The sequence below is a fragment of the Pogona vitticeps genome, chromosome 1, assembly GCF_051106095.1.
Source record: "Pogona vitticeps strain Pit_001003342236 chromosome 1, PviZW2.1, whole genome shotgun sequence".
Classification (NCBI taxonomy): Eukaryota; Metazoa; Chordata; class Lepidosauria; order Squamata; family Agamidae; genus Pogona; species Pogona vitticeps.
Window position 1 is genome coordinate 72,071,136 of NC_135783.1, and position 12,416 is coordinate 72,083,551.

General features: G+C 40.4%; 1 protein-coding gene across 2 annotated transcripts in view; it reads left to right on the forward strand.

Annotated features, from left to right (window-relative positions):
* The window catches only part of IPCEF1 (interaction protein for cytohesin exchange factors 1), a 62,455-nt gene that overhangs the window by 12,659 nt on the left and 37,380 nt on the right, over positions 1-12,416 (forward strand). Inside the window, exon 1 of one of the 2 annotated variants that reach the window (XM_020802772.3) lies at positions 9,107-9,194. The exons of the other annotated variant lie outside the window; for it this stretch is intronic. The gene's annotated coding sequence lies outside the window, so the exon portion shown is untranslated. Of the gene's footprint in view, positions 1-9,106; positions 9,195-12,416 lie in introns of those variants that run through there. 2 annotated transcript variants of the gene reach the window in all.

A 12,416-nucleotide genomic window follows, 5' to 3' on the forward strand; every position in this document is an offset into this window, starting at 1 on the left:
TCAAAATGGTGGTGACATTACTTGTAAAGTTATGATAGCATTTAAAAGAAAAAGTCCCTTCTCCAGCTTTAGTTTTGCCTTAGACAAAAACAGGAGCTTCCCTGTTGGTTGGAATAGTTCACTGGGCTTTGGGGTGCTTCCTTAGCAATTAAAATGCATAATTGGTTACTAAACTCCCCTCTGGTCATAATGTACTAGATAAAAAGTACATGCATCTCTGACTGTTTTATGGATGAGAAGGTAGTTAATACTTAAAATGCCTCATGGCTGGTCGGATGGGAAGACCTTCTATGCTAGCTCATGTGTTGCTGGAATTTTGATACTGGGTCTTTATAATACTTTTTAAAAAATATATCTCTATAAAATTATGGGAAGCATTTCCACTTAAGGCCCTCCTCCTTATTCACCCAGAAGAAGGAATGAATTTGTGACCATGTGAGACAGCTTCTACGTTCAGAAAACCCCTGCACTTTCTTTCTATATACTAATTCCTTGAAGGCTGTAATATTCAGAACACAGACCACAGGGCAGATTTTCTATCAAAAGTCCCCTAACTTTTGTGCTGTGAGGAATGAATGGTAGTCTAACATATGTAGAAAGGACCAGTCTGGAGAAAGCTAACCCACATAGTTGATGTCACAGATGTGTTTATGGAAAATCTTTTCCTTGGGTCCAGTCCTATAGTGGCTATACTATACTGTCATATCTATGAATAAATCCCTCTGAATTCAGTGACATTTACTTTTGAGTGGTGTACCTGTCATGTTATTGTTCAAGTGGGTCAACTGCAATGACATGTGAATATAATTCTAAGGACATATTTAAATTAGGGGTGTGCACTGTATTTGGCCGAATAAAAAGGATTCAACAGTTAAAAGTGATGGAAGGTAAGGAGGAACTTCAAATGATGCTTTATGAGGAAGAGGCTGAGTTGGTGCAGTGAAAGAGACTGACAGCTTCATCCCCCCTTCCCATGAAGCCCAAGACCTCTCATGAACCCTTCAAACGTTGAGGATCCTGGGAGGGTCAGAATATGGTTACTGGATATTATATTTCCTTGCAGCTGCTTTTGCATCTTGTTGAGCTGTAATGCCTAGATTGGAAGTTCAGCAGCATATTGCCCCTTGATTTGCAAATTTCATTTTTTGCTTTCTCTGAGTTTTGTTTACACTAATAGGAATCTCTTTGTATGTGTGGGCATGCATGTGCATGTGCGCTTGGATGAATGCCTATATCCTTCTATGGGTTTCGAGTAGTAAGGGGAGAACTTAATTTTAGGATGCCAAGTTCTGTCTTTCTTCCTGCATTCCCTTGGGTTTCCTCTTTTCTTGTTGGAGCGGTGGTATCATTGCCAATGTTCATAAAAGCTGTCTCCTGCTCCTCTTTTTCTTGTGCTTTCTGGAATGGAGGAAGGCAAATCACTATTCTAGAAGTAATTCTGATAGTGCTGTGTACATTGCTCCCAGGTTATATGCCTTTGCATTTCTCATTCATATGAATGATTTCTCTCTCTCTCCTGGAGATTCAGTAATACACAAGTATGGGCATGCACACAAATTGGGAAGCAGTACATCCCAATAGGCACAGGGTGAAGTGGGTCTCTTGATTTGTGTGCCCTTAATTTTGCATCGATTGATTTGAGCTGAGACAGTGTACATGTCTAATCCAAATGCTTCCCAGGGATTTTTCCCATTTTAAACTTTGGTTTAAGTCACTTCAAATATGTGCAAGTTTACAACTATCATCTAAGGGTGCCTTAAAAACAGATAAGTGAAATGTTTCAATTTTTAAAAACAGAAGTCCACAGGGACTGCATAAAGGATCCAAGTTATTTGGTTGTCAGTTTCAAATACTGGGCCTGATCCAGCCAAACTGAATGGAGCCCTTCTAAGTGTCATTGATTCTTGTTGTTATATCAGCAGAGCTTGAAGGAGTTCACCATAGCTGAATTGTAGCCATTGCCTTATTGCTGTGAAATGTTTTCTGTGTCACAGACTTACGCTGAGATGTTAAGCAAACTTTCTGGCAACTCTTGTTTCAGAGGCTTAGGGTTCTACTGTGAAAGAAAATAGCCCTGAGAGTAGTACATAGGTTTGTGACTGGCACCTGTTTCCATTACACTGACTAATCTATTGTCCATCCTTTTAACCCACCATGAACAGCAAGAGCCCTGTGGAATACCAAAACACAAAGAAATAAACACTGCCACCATGTGGAAGCCATGGGAAAAACAAATACCAAATAATAACAACTATGAGTGCAACTATACTGAGATTTGATAGCCTGTATAACATTTGAAATCATAGTGTTCACACAGGGACTGCAGATTAATCTGGGAATTCACTGTTCATACTGGATGCAACGCGATTTGCATTCCAACCCTTCCTTCCTCTGAACCTGCCCCTGCTAATCTGATGGGGCATAAATGCGAGAAATAAAGATAGTGATTACCCAGAGACAAGGTTATAGGGCCATCTAATACTAATCTCATACTGTATATGTAAGAATGTTTTTTCTCTCTAAATGGATGACCATTGGGAGAGGAAAGAATGTGGGAGTATGTTCCCTTTATCCTGAACAACGTACCTCAATTGCCTACATGACTGAAACACCACCTACAGACATGCCCCCAAGAATATATGACAACTAACCACACAAAAAAGACCTGTTGGAATCATTCTGGCTTTAAAAAAAAAAAGAAGCCCTCCAAGAGCAGAGATAAAAAACCTACTTTGGGAGCAAAAAGAACTGGACCGATTTGAATCTGCCTTTGTGTCACGAGGTCAATAAAAATACTTTGAATTCACCCATTTTATAAGTGGAGCAAATCTATTGGCATCTGACCATGTAGCTGCAGCCTATGTTGTTGTTTCTGCTGCTTATAAATAGACACTTGCATCCGGACAACTATTGACAACTAGCCTTTCAATAGTTACTTCTTACACTTTTCTCAGGGATATGAACAATAGATGTAATAATTGGAACATGATGAATGGGAAAAGAAGGAAAAGAAAGAAACCACAATCACTTAATCATCCACAGTTCATTAGCATTGTGTGAGATGTGCTAGACTAATAATTACAGAATAAGGGACTGAATGATTATTATCAGACCTATGTAGCATATAATATTGTGGTGGAGAGGTAATCCGTTGCATGAAATTCTAAAAGCACAGTACTCCAACTCCTGCAGCTGAAAGGTTGCTTCCTTGCAAAGTTTGGAAAAGTTATTTGTTTTGACTACAACTCCCAAAATCTCTCAGCCACTATGACCACTGGTTATCTTGCCCAAGAGACTTGGGTTGCTTTTGTGAAAAAAGTAATTGTTAAAAAACCCCACTGTTTCAGAAAACTTTAAGTACATGTCTATTTTTTTTGGCTTGGTATATTTGCAGCATATTAGGTTGGCCATGCAAACACGGCCATGCCCTGATTAATTTCCAGAAACCAATCTGTCAGTTCTCTTAGAGCATCTCCTGTTGTTGAAGTACTGTTAAAAATAAACCTAAGATATGCTAGACTATCTGAAATAGTAAAGTGACCACAAGGACTGATTGTGTGAAATACAATTGTATTTTTAATGGGTTGGTGAAGGGACAAGGTAGATTGCAGTACTGAACTGGGAAATCTTAGAACTGCAGACTGGAAGTGACCCTATAGATCTTTGAGTCCAGCTCCTGTCAGAGAGATACAGTGGGGAATTGAACTCCCTGCCTCTGCCCCAACGGTCAGAGACCTAAACCACTGAACTATTCGGAAATCAAGAGTGGAATTTACACTATTGCAAAATTCATTCTTTAAAAATGTAGCCACATTAACAAAAGAGAATCAGAACAAGCGTATTAAAAGACGAAATATTCAAAACTTAAAAATAAGGAAAAGTTGCATTGTGAAATGTCTCTGAATACTATATTTTAGTTCTCCTCAAATGGACCTTGCTTTTTTGGTTTTGTTTTAACAATCTCTGTACAATAAGGTTTACTCTCCAATCCTTAAATATTTATCTGTACTTCCACTAAAAAATGTACTCTTTCCAATTACTGATATAACTGTCTAGGGATTCCCTTTGCCTCATCCCATAACCGAAAAAGTAGAGACCATGTGTGAGCTCACCTAGGTTACCCTACCCAAGCCCAAAGATAGAAAAGGAATAGTTGTAAAGGCCTTTAAAGACTTCATATCCTAGAATCTCCTGCCCAGAAGTGTCACCAGCTGCCATACCAGTGGGAGAATTCAGGTATATATATTTAGGTATAACATATAAAAATCTGGAACTGCAAAGAAATAATTTCTGAGCTCTGCTTTCCGTTATGAAGAAGACAGGACAGGGCCAAAGAGTGAAGGATGATAAGAATGGTGAGCAGGTTATCAAGATGCATTTATCAGAGTCCTGTCATAACTATGTAACAATTAGAGAAATTGTGACAATATTAAGAGTTGTGAGAGGATTTGATCTCCCTGTCACCTTTGTATATACAGTTTTTTTTTCTGATGGATCTCAGCAGTTGATTTGTATAGATAATTATCATCCTTTAGAGGCAACAAGTTTGTGTCAGCTTTGCCCTGTGCTTTGTAGACATAAATAGTCTACACCAAGGGCTATCAGGATCTGCCCCAGGAACAGCTTGGGTCCTAGTTATCCATGTCTTCCTTTATGACCTTGCTCAACTGTTAAGATCATGTTGGACTGGTTCTAGTAAAAAAAACCCCCATCAAACACACAAACAAGAAAAGAAGATCCCACAGGCTTAAGGTTTGCCTGCTCCATATAGGAAACTCTCTCACTTCCCCTGCCCCCAATACTGTTGATAGCCTAGACCTCATTTTAAATCAGGAAAACAGCATGGGTGAGAAATCTAACCATCTCTTCCTCAGTATTGTTGGCAATTTTTCAGTAAAGATCAGACACCCCCTCAACAATTCACAGTTCTTTTAAACTTTAAAGAAGTAAACAAATTGCGTAGATCTGATAAATGATCTCCACAAGTAGATATTTTCACTTTTTGTCTCATGATGGAAAAAATGAGCCCCAAGCTGAGGCTGAAGATGATTTTTAGCTTAAAACTGCATGACATGTTGTCTTGTCTTACACTTAGGGAACAGCTTTTTAGGTTGGTGGGCGGACTTGGCTACAATTTACATCAGTGGAGTGGGTGGGGGATGATTGGCTTGTGGGGGGGTTAAAGGTCAGCTGAGTGAGAAAATAGCTGGCTGTCAACTTTCTGAATCACTACACTCAGAGAAGATCCTGAGAGAGCAATGGACCTTACTGAGTCATCTGTCAAGTTCACGGTGCGTGGGTATAAAATTAAAGCAGAACTGGGTAGATTTGGTATTCAAACAGTACGCTGCCTACAAGTGAAATAAAGGAATAAATATCAGAGCAGAATAATGCTTCTCAGGTTGTAATCGCCCTGCTGTCTGGGAATAATGGGAGATGCAATCCAAGACAACAGGAGCTGCAGAAAACTTTTCTGCACTCACTCAGAATTCAGATACTTTTCAAAGGAGATGGCATGGAGGCAATATTGCCTTCTAGAAACTCGCTGGTGTATTCTTAGTCAGCCAAAAGCCAACTACCTATTTTGGTGTAGGGCTTCCGGACCCTTCTGAGGCCACAACTTTCTACAACTTGGACAGCAGGGCCCATTGGGAGTTTAAGGGTCCTGATTTCTACTTAGACATACAGTACCTGCCTTAATTTTTTATTTATTTATTTTTAATAGGCTTGACCTAAAAAATGGAGGTCTCTTGCAAATCACAAACCCAGCAGAATTAGATTAGCAGTGAAGCTTGGGCTTATAGAAATCAGCATTCAGAAATGTCTGCTGTCCCTTAAAGTCATATAACTGTGACTTGACTAAGGCAATGGACTGCAATTAACGTGAAGTATGGTTGGTTTAAAACAAGCCCGTTTCAAATTATGGTTTCTGAAGTTGGCTTGTTTAAACTAAACACATGGAGTTACACTGGTAGATGTAACTAACAGGCTTCCAGCCTATATAGTTTTAAAAAGCCCATCAGCAATTTGTGAATTAAAATAATTTTAGGGCCACCATAAATTTTCCCACCATCCTTACCAGATTACATTAAACTAGTATAATGTATCACTGTGTTAGGATGCTTTTAACTTAGTACATGTTTTTATATATGTATTTTACTGTTGTTGTTTTTTTACATTTACTTGTACGTTTGGATATTGGTCTATTACCGTATCAAACTTAATCTGATCATTATTAGTTTTCTTCCCGTTTGTTGTAACCAGATGCCCAATAACATAATAGAGCAGTTCCTCTGACTCTTTCATGGCGACTGTTTTAAAAGATGCCTAGAACTAAGCACTGTAGCTTCTTTTCAAATCATCATTGTCATCAGTGAATAGCAATGATAAATCAAGGACGTTGACACCTGCTGTTCCTATTTTATTTCTATTTTAAACTTGTCAATGTGGAGAGTTCCATCATTTTTTAAAAAGAAAGGAATGACAGAAAGTTTCAGACAACTCCACACTGTTTTTTTCTGAGAGAGAGAGACTGCTTGTGTTTGTTTAAATTGGGCACATTTTCAACTATCCATTTGATATCTATTGTATTACAAGCACAAAACATTAAAATTGCTATTTAACTGTCAGCCTTGCTACTAAGCCATCCTGTGCATGAATAAGGGCACGCAGATTGGTGCCTGACCTATCCTGTGCTCTTTTGGAGAAACTTTGACCCAAACTTTGTCCAGGTTCATGCTGGTATTTGTGTATTTATTATAAAATTTGGCAAGGACATCATGGCACCAACAAGAAAAGAGAAACAGAAATAAGGGGGAGAAAATCTGATCCCAACCCCCTTAAGTGAACCTCTTAAGATCCATACAGAAAGAAAGGAAGCCACTAATACCCACACATATGCACACAGGGGTAGAAGTGTAACCAACTAAGTTTAAAAATTGGAGAATGCTAAGTCCAGGCAATATGTGACACTGATAGAAGTGCCTCACTTTGTATTGCAGCTTTAAAAAATGCCGTGAGCAATTGCTAAAGCCTGGGGACCTCAAGAGACCCCCCCCCCAGTGCTTGGAGTGTGCAGGGGAGGTCTTGTGCTTCATTGGAGGGTGAAACTGTCAGTCTATTTGGCACTGGCACAGCATGTTCCATATAAAGTGGTGATAGTTTTGATCCCCTTCCCCGCCCCCCTTTTAACTGCATGGTGCCTTTTTTTTGGTTTTATATATTAAACTCTGTGAATGCCAGATTTCACACATGGGATCTGTGAGGAGTACAGCTCACTCCTCCCCCCCATGAGTGCCCCTGAGCTCTTTGCTCCATCCTGTGGTGGGCTTTGGAATACACCAATACGTCTGATTCAGTTCCCATTTGTACCCTTGTCTGAACACAGTGCAGTCCCTAACGGCTACATGATAGTCTATATTTATTCCCAACTGGACCCAAAAGATAAAAACGTGAAGTGGATATACATGGAAAGTAAAAGCTGTGAAGTGATGTGGGACTTAATCTCATGAGATTTCATCTTCCTTCCTTCCTTCAATAGGATTGTTTTGATCTCATGAGGATTATCATTTCAGATATCTGCACTGGGATTTAGTTAATGGATGGTCCCCTAGCCACAATGGGATTTGCATAGTCATGTCCATCCCATTACTGTAAATGACTACTTTTCCTAATCTGACCTGAAGCTAGGGAAGAGAAGCTTAAATCTGCAAATAATTTAGAATAGCCATTCTCAACGGAAAGGGGGAGGACATGTCCCCTGGGGGCCCTGACATATTTGAATGGGGACTACATACTGGAAGCAGTGTATAAGGTTTGTCATGTGATTTATACAATCCTGATTTAGCCTCTGTTTCTTTCGTATTGTTGTCATGGCTGTGGCCAAAAGAAGGTTGAGAATCGCTGCTTTAGAAAATTTGCAAGTCTGTTATCTCTATGGTGTTTACATCAACTATAAAATTGTCAAAAAAATCCACCCATGAAATTAATCAGGCAATGAAGGGCTCAACTCACCACGTCCTCATGACAGACCAGCCCTCAGAATTAAAGTGCCATGCCTTTTCTGCAGGAGCCTCCAACCCATTGTCAACTGCTGTGTTTGTAGGTGTTTTTTTAGAAGGTTGGATGAAAGCAGAGTCTTAAATTTTGGGGGCTGAGGTGTGGAACACCTGGCAGTTGCTATGATGGGGCTGGTGCTGGGGAGAGCCAAGCCCAAATGCACCTCATCATTCCATAGTGAAGGTGCTTCTTTCCTTCCAAAAAAATCTTATGCAAAAGCATATGTGCAGCTGATCTGATAATGCTGCATGACACAAATTGTGCAAAGACACTCATCTTGGGTTAACCGTTCCCCCCTGTACAATATCCCTGGAAAAGGACATTGAAATGGCATTGGTTTCCACCCAAGAGGTATATGAAATGATACCGTTCTAATCATCCCATCATTTAGTATTCTGATTACCCAATGGTACTTTTGCCTATGGGATGGATAAGAGGTGGCCTTCCAGAGGCTCTTGAACTATCATCCGTTATCACTGACTATACTGGCTAGGCTAGAGAGTTGCAATCCACCATCTAGAGGGCCGTACTCTCCCCTGCTTTCTTCTCTGTCATATAGAGAACATTCATGTGGTCCAGTGCTGTCAGTGCTTGACTGGTATAGAAATCCATTCTACCAGGTTGAATGAACTATGTGAACAACTGTGCTACGTCCTACAGTAGAGGTGAGGAGGAAACCATACAGAAAATGTCCACAGCTTCCAGACAAAGTCACAATGAAGTTAATAGCTCTGTGCCTTGCAGTCAAATTCAGTCCTATTTCCTGCTTACTATCTGTATGTCATTAACGCAGTGAATTAAGATGAGCTACAACAGAAGAGAAAACCCAGTATTTAATCTGTTTCTGGGTTATGCTAGTTAAAGAGAATCTGCCTGTTGTTCTGACATCCAGACTTGAAAACCCTCACTTCAGCTAGACAGATTATGAGGTTAGTTACTGGTCAGTATGTCTTTAGGTGGTTGTTATGCCAACTAGCTCACTCTCTTTAGTTTGCCTACTCATCGTTTTTTCCACCAGCTTCCTCTTGGGTAATCTTTCATTGCAGCTAATTTGAGTAAGATGAGTTTCCTGTCAACTTTGAGAAGGTAGAGAAAGTGGCAGCCCTGGAGGGTCCTCTTGAATTCCTAGCTTTTAGGTATGTGCAATTTTGCTCTTTTTCAAACCTAAAATGCTCTCCTGATGTTCACCTCACCATTGGTGGAAGTTATAAGAGGGATTATTCATATTAGGTACTGAACTGTCCATATAAGTGTTTATTTGTTGAACAGTAGTTCTACTTCCCCTTTTCCTTTTGTTAAGCATAACAGCCCAGGCATTAAATCTTTGAAATTCCCATCTATTTCAAAAGGGAAAGTGAACATTGGCATCTTATGCATATTTATGTGGAAGTGGGTTTTGCTATTTTCCTTGAGACTTACATAAAATGTTTCTTGTGCTACAGTCTTAAATGCATCAGTCAAGCAACATGCATAACTTTGGCTAAAGTGTGCCTGCTGTGTTCTCTCCTTTGTGCTTGTGCTCTGAGAAAAAATAGCTGTAGGTTTATCTCTAAACTAGAAAGGAGAATGTAAAGGTGCAGGAGATTGAATTGGACTGAAAGCATGTCGTGGGGAGCACTTTAAGCACCGGGTGCAAAGGAAATCCCAATAACTGAAACAAAGTTCAGAACAAAGGTTCGCAAATGGGTGTAGTCTTTCTGGAATAATAATTCCTCTATTATTATATAGGATAATCAACTTTTTAAGATAGAGCTAAATGAGAAGCAGATCCTATATTTACTTGAGGGGTTTAATGGTGCTCCTTGAAGGTTGACAACCTAATTTTGCTGTAATTAGATTTGGCCATGAGCTGCTCACTTGACGGAGTGATAAGAAGTTCCAGGAGCACAGCGTTCCATTTTTGGGGGGGTGAGGGGTGGGTGAGAGAGCACTGCGAACATAGCATTTTTGGTATTCTTCTGTTTACAAACCTACAAACAAGGCACGGTAAATGCAAACCAGAATTCCGATAACAATTTCCCCTCCTCTTCCTTTACACTCAGTTACAAATAACTGTTGTTTAGAAACATTAGTCTCTGTCTCTTTCTCACTCTGCTCCAAACTCCAGACTGTTGCCCAACCCATTGTTTTCCTGCTCACTTACTTTATCAAGAAGCATAGGTGACTCACAACCTCAGTTTCCAGGTGAGGTATTCCCTTGCTTGGACCATGGCTGGAGGTGTTTCATCTTCTTCAGGGTAGACAATTGAGAGATCAGAAAACCTAGCCAGTAGGTTTGACAAAATTTAGAAAGGTTACTGCCCAGCTTTTTGTTTCCAGAATCCTTTAGCAAGCATGGCCATTGGCTTGCTGGCTAGAAGATTCCGGGAGTTTTTTTAAAAAGGGAAATTTCTTTGGCTTTGAGTTTCCATTGACAAAACATCAACCAAGTACAGTATCCTGGACTATTAACCAACAATTTGCCCAATACAAGAATGGTGATGCGGGAACTGTAATCATTTATTTGTCACGTCCACATATTTTTGTTATGTGTGAAAAGCATGTTCATAAAATGGGCAACATGCACCAAACAGTCATAGACAGAAATTGTACACAGCAAACCAGCTAAAACACAGGTTTACTTGATGACCTTTTAGAGGCAAAAATATCAACTGAAAAGACAAGGGCACCAGGATGGGAGCTAATTTTGAAGTGTAAAAGAGGTCATTTTCAAATTTAAATCAGATTTTCAAATGTCAGTCTGATTGCTCTCTCTCTCTCTCCCTCCCTCTCCCTTTCCCTCCCTCCCTCCTAAGAGAATAGATTAATACTGAATATTCTGAATACAGCATAAGAAAGTTAGCAATACAATTAACATTTAAGTTAACCCAGTGGCTATAACAAATACATCTACTGAGTTAAGGAAGGCTCTTGATGTACATGAAGAACTAATATAACAATTTCCCTTGAATATTTACACTCCACCTACCAAACATGGTGTATAGTGTGGTGTAATAGGTAGAGTGATGGACTAAGACCAAGGAGGCCTCTGTTTGAATATTGCCCTGGCCATTGAAGCTCCCAGGTGGTAGTGACATAGGTAAAACTGAGCCCTATGGTGCAGTGGGTAAACTGCAGTACTGCAGTCAAGCCTTTGCTCATGACCTGAGTTCGATTCTGATAAGTTGAGGTAGCTGGCGGAAGGTTGACTCAGCCTTCTATCCTTCTAAGGTCAATAAAATGAGTTCCTAGCTCATTGGGGGCAGGGGCAAGTTGTTGTTTGCATAATTATGTTGTAAACTGCCCAAAGAGTGTACTCACAAAGGCTTTCACAGCCGGGATCTAATGGTTGTTGTGGGTTTTTCAGGCTCTTTGGCCGTGTTCTGAAGGTTGTTCTTCCTAACGTTTCGCCAGTCTCTGTGGCCGGCATCTTCAGAGGACTGGAGTAGGAACTCTGTCCATGCTCTGTTGGTGTTTGTTGGGTAGTATTTATAGTAGTATCCCTGTTCACTAAGGTACTGATGCAGGACACCCTGACACTCATCCAGCAGATCTTTCCAGAAGACAGCAAGGCCCTTTTCCAACACTGCCTAACGACCAGCTATTTCCAGTGGGATAATGAATTCTATGAACAGACAGATGGAGTGGCCGTGGGGAGCCCCCTCAGCCCGGTTATAGCAAACTTCTACATGGAGCATTTTGAAAAACTTGCCCTGGCTTCGGCACCCCTCACACCCACAGTCTGGTTCCGATATACGGATAACACCTTTGCAATTTGGAGCCACGGTGAAGAAAAATTGGAAGAATTTCTGAACCATCTCAACAGCATCCACCCAAATATACAATTCACCATGGAAAAAGAAATAGAGGGCCAACTCTCGTTCTTAGATGTCATGGTCATATGCAAAACTGACCTCCTTTTGGTACACAAGGTCTACAGAAAACCCACCCACACAGACCAGTACCTACACAAAAACTCCAAACACCACCCACAACAGAAAAGAGGCATAATCAAAACACTGGTAGACCGGGCAAATCGGAACTGTGAAGCTCAATTTCCCAGCACTGAACTCCACCATCTGAATTGGGCTCTACAGGCGAATGGCTATTCCAAGAATGAAATTAAAAGAGTCATCAAACCAAGAGGAAAACTGAAGAGGAAAAACAGCCACCTACAAATAAGGTATTTCTGCCTCACGGACCACATGGGGAAACTTTTGAAAAAACACAACCTACAAACATTATTCAGACCCATCACAAAAATACAACAAATGTTACAGTCAGCAAAGGAGAAAAGGGGCCCCCTCACCACTGCAGGAGTATACCAGATACCTTGCAGTTGTGGACAGGTATATACCGGGACCACAAAATGCAGCATT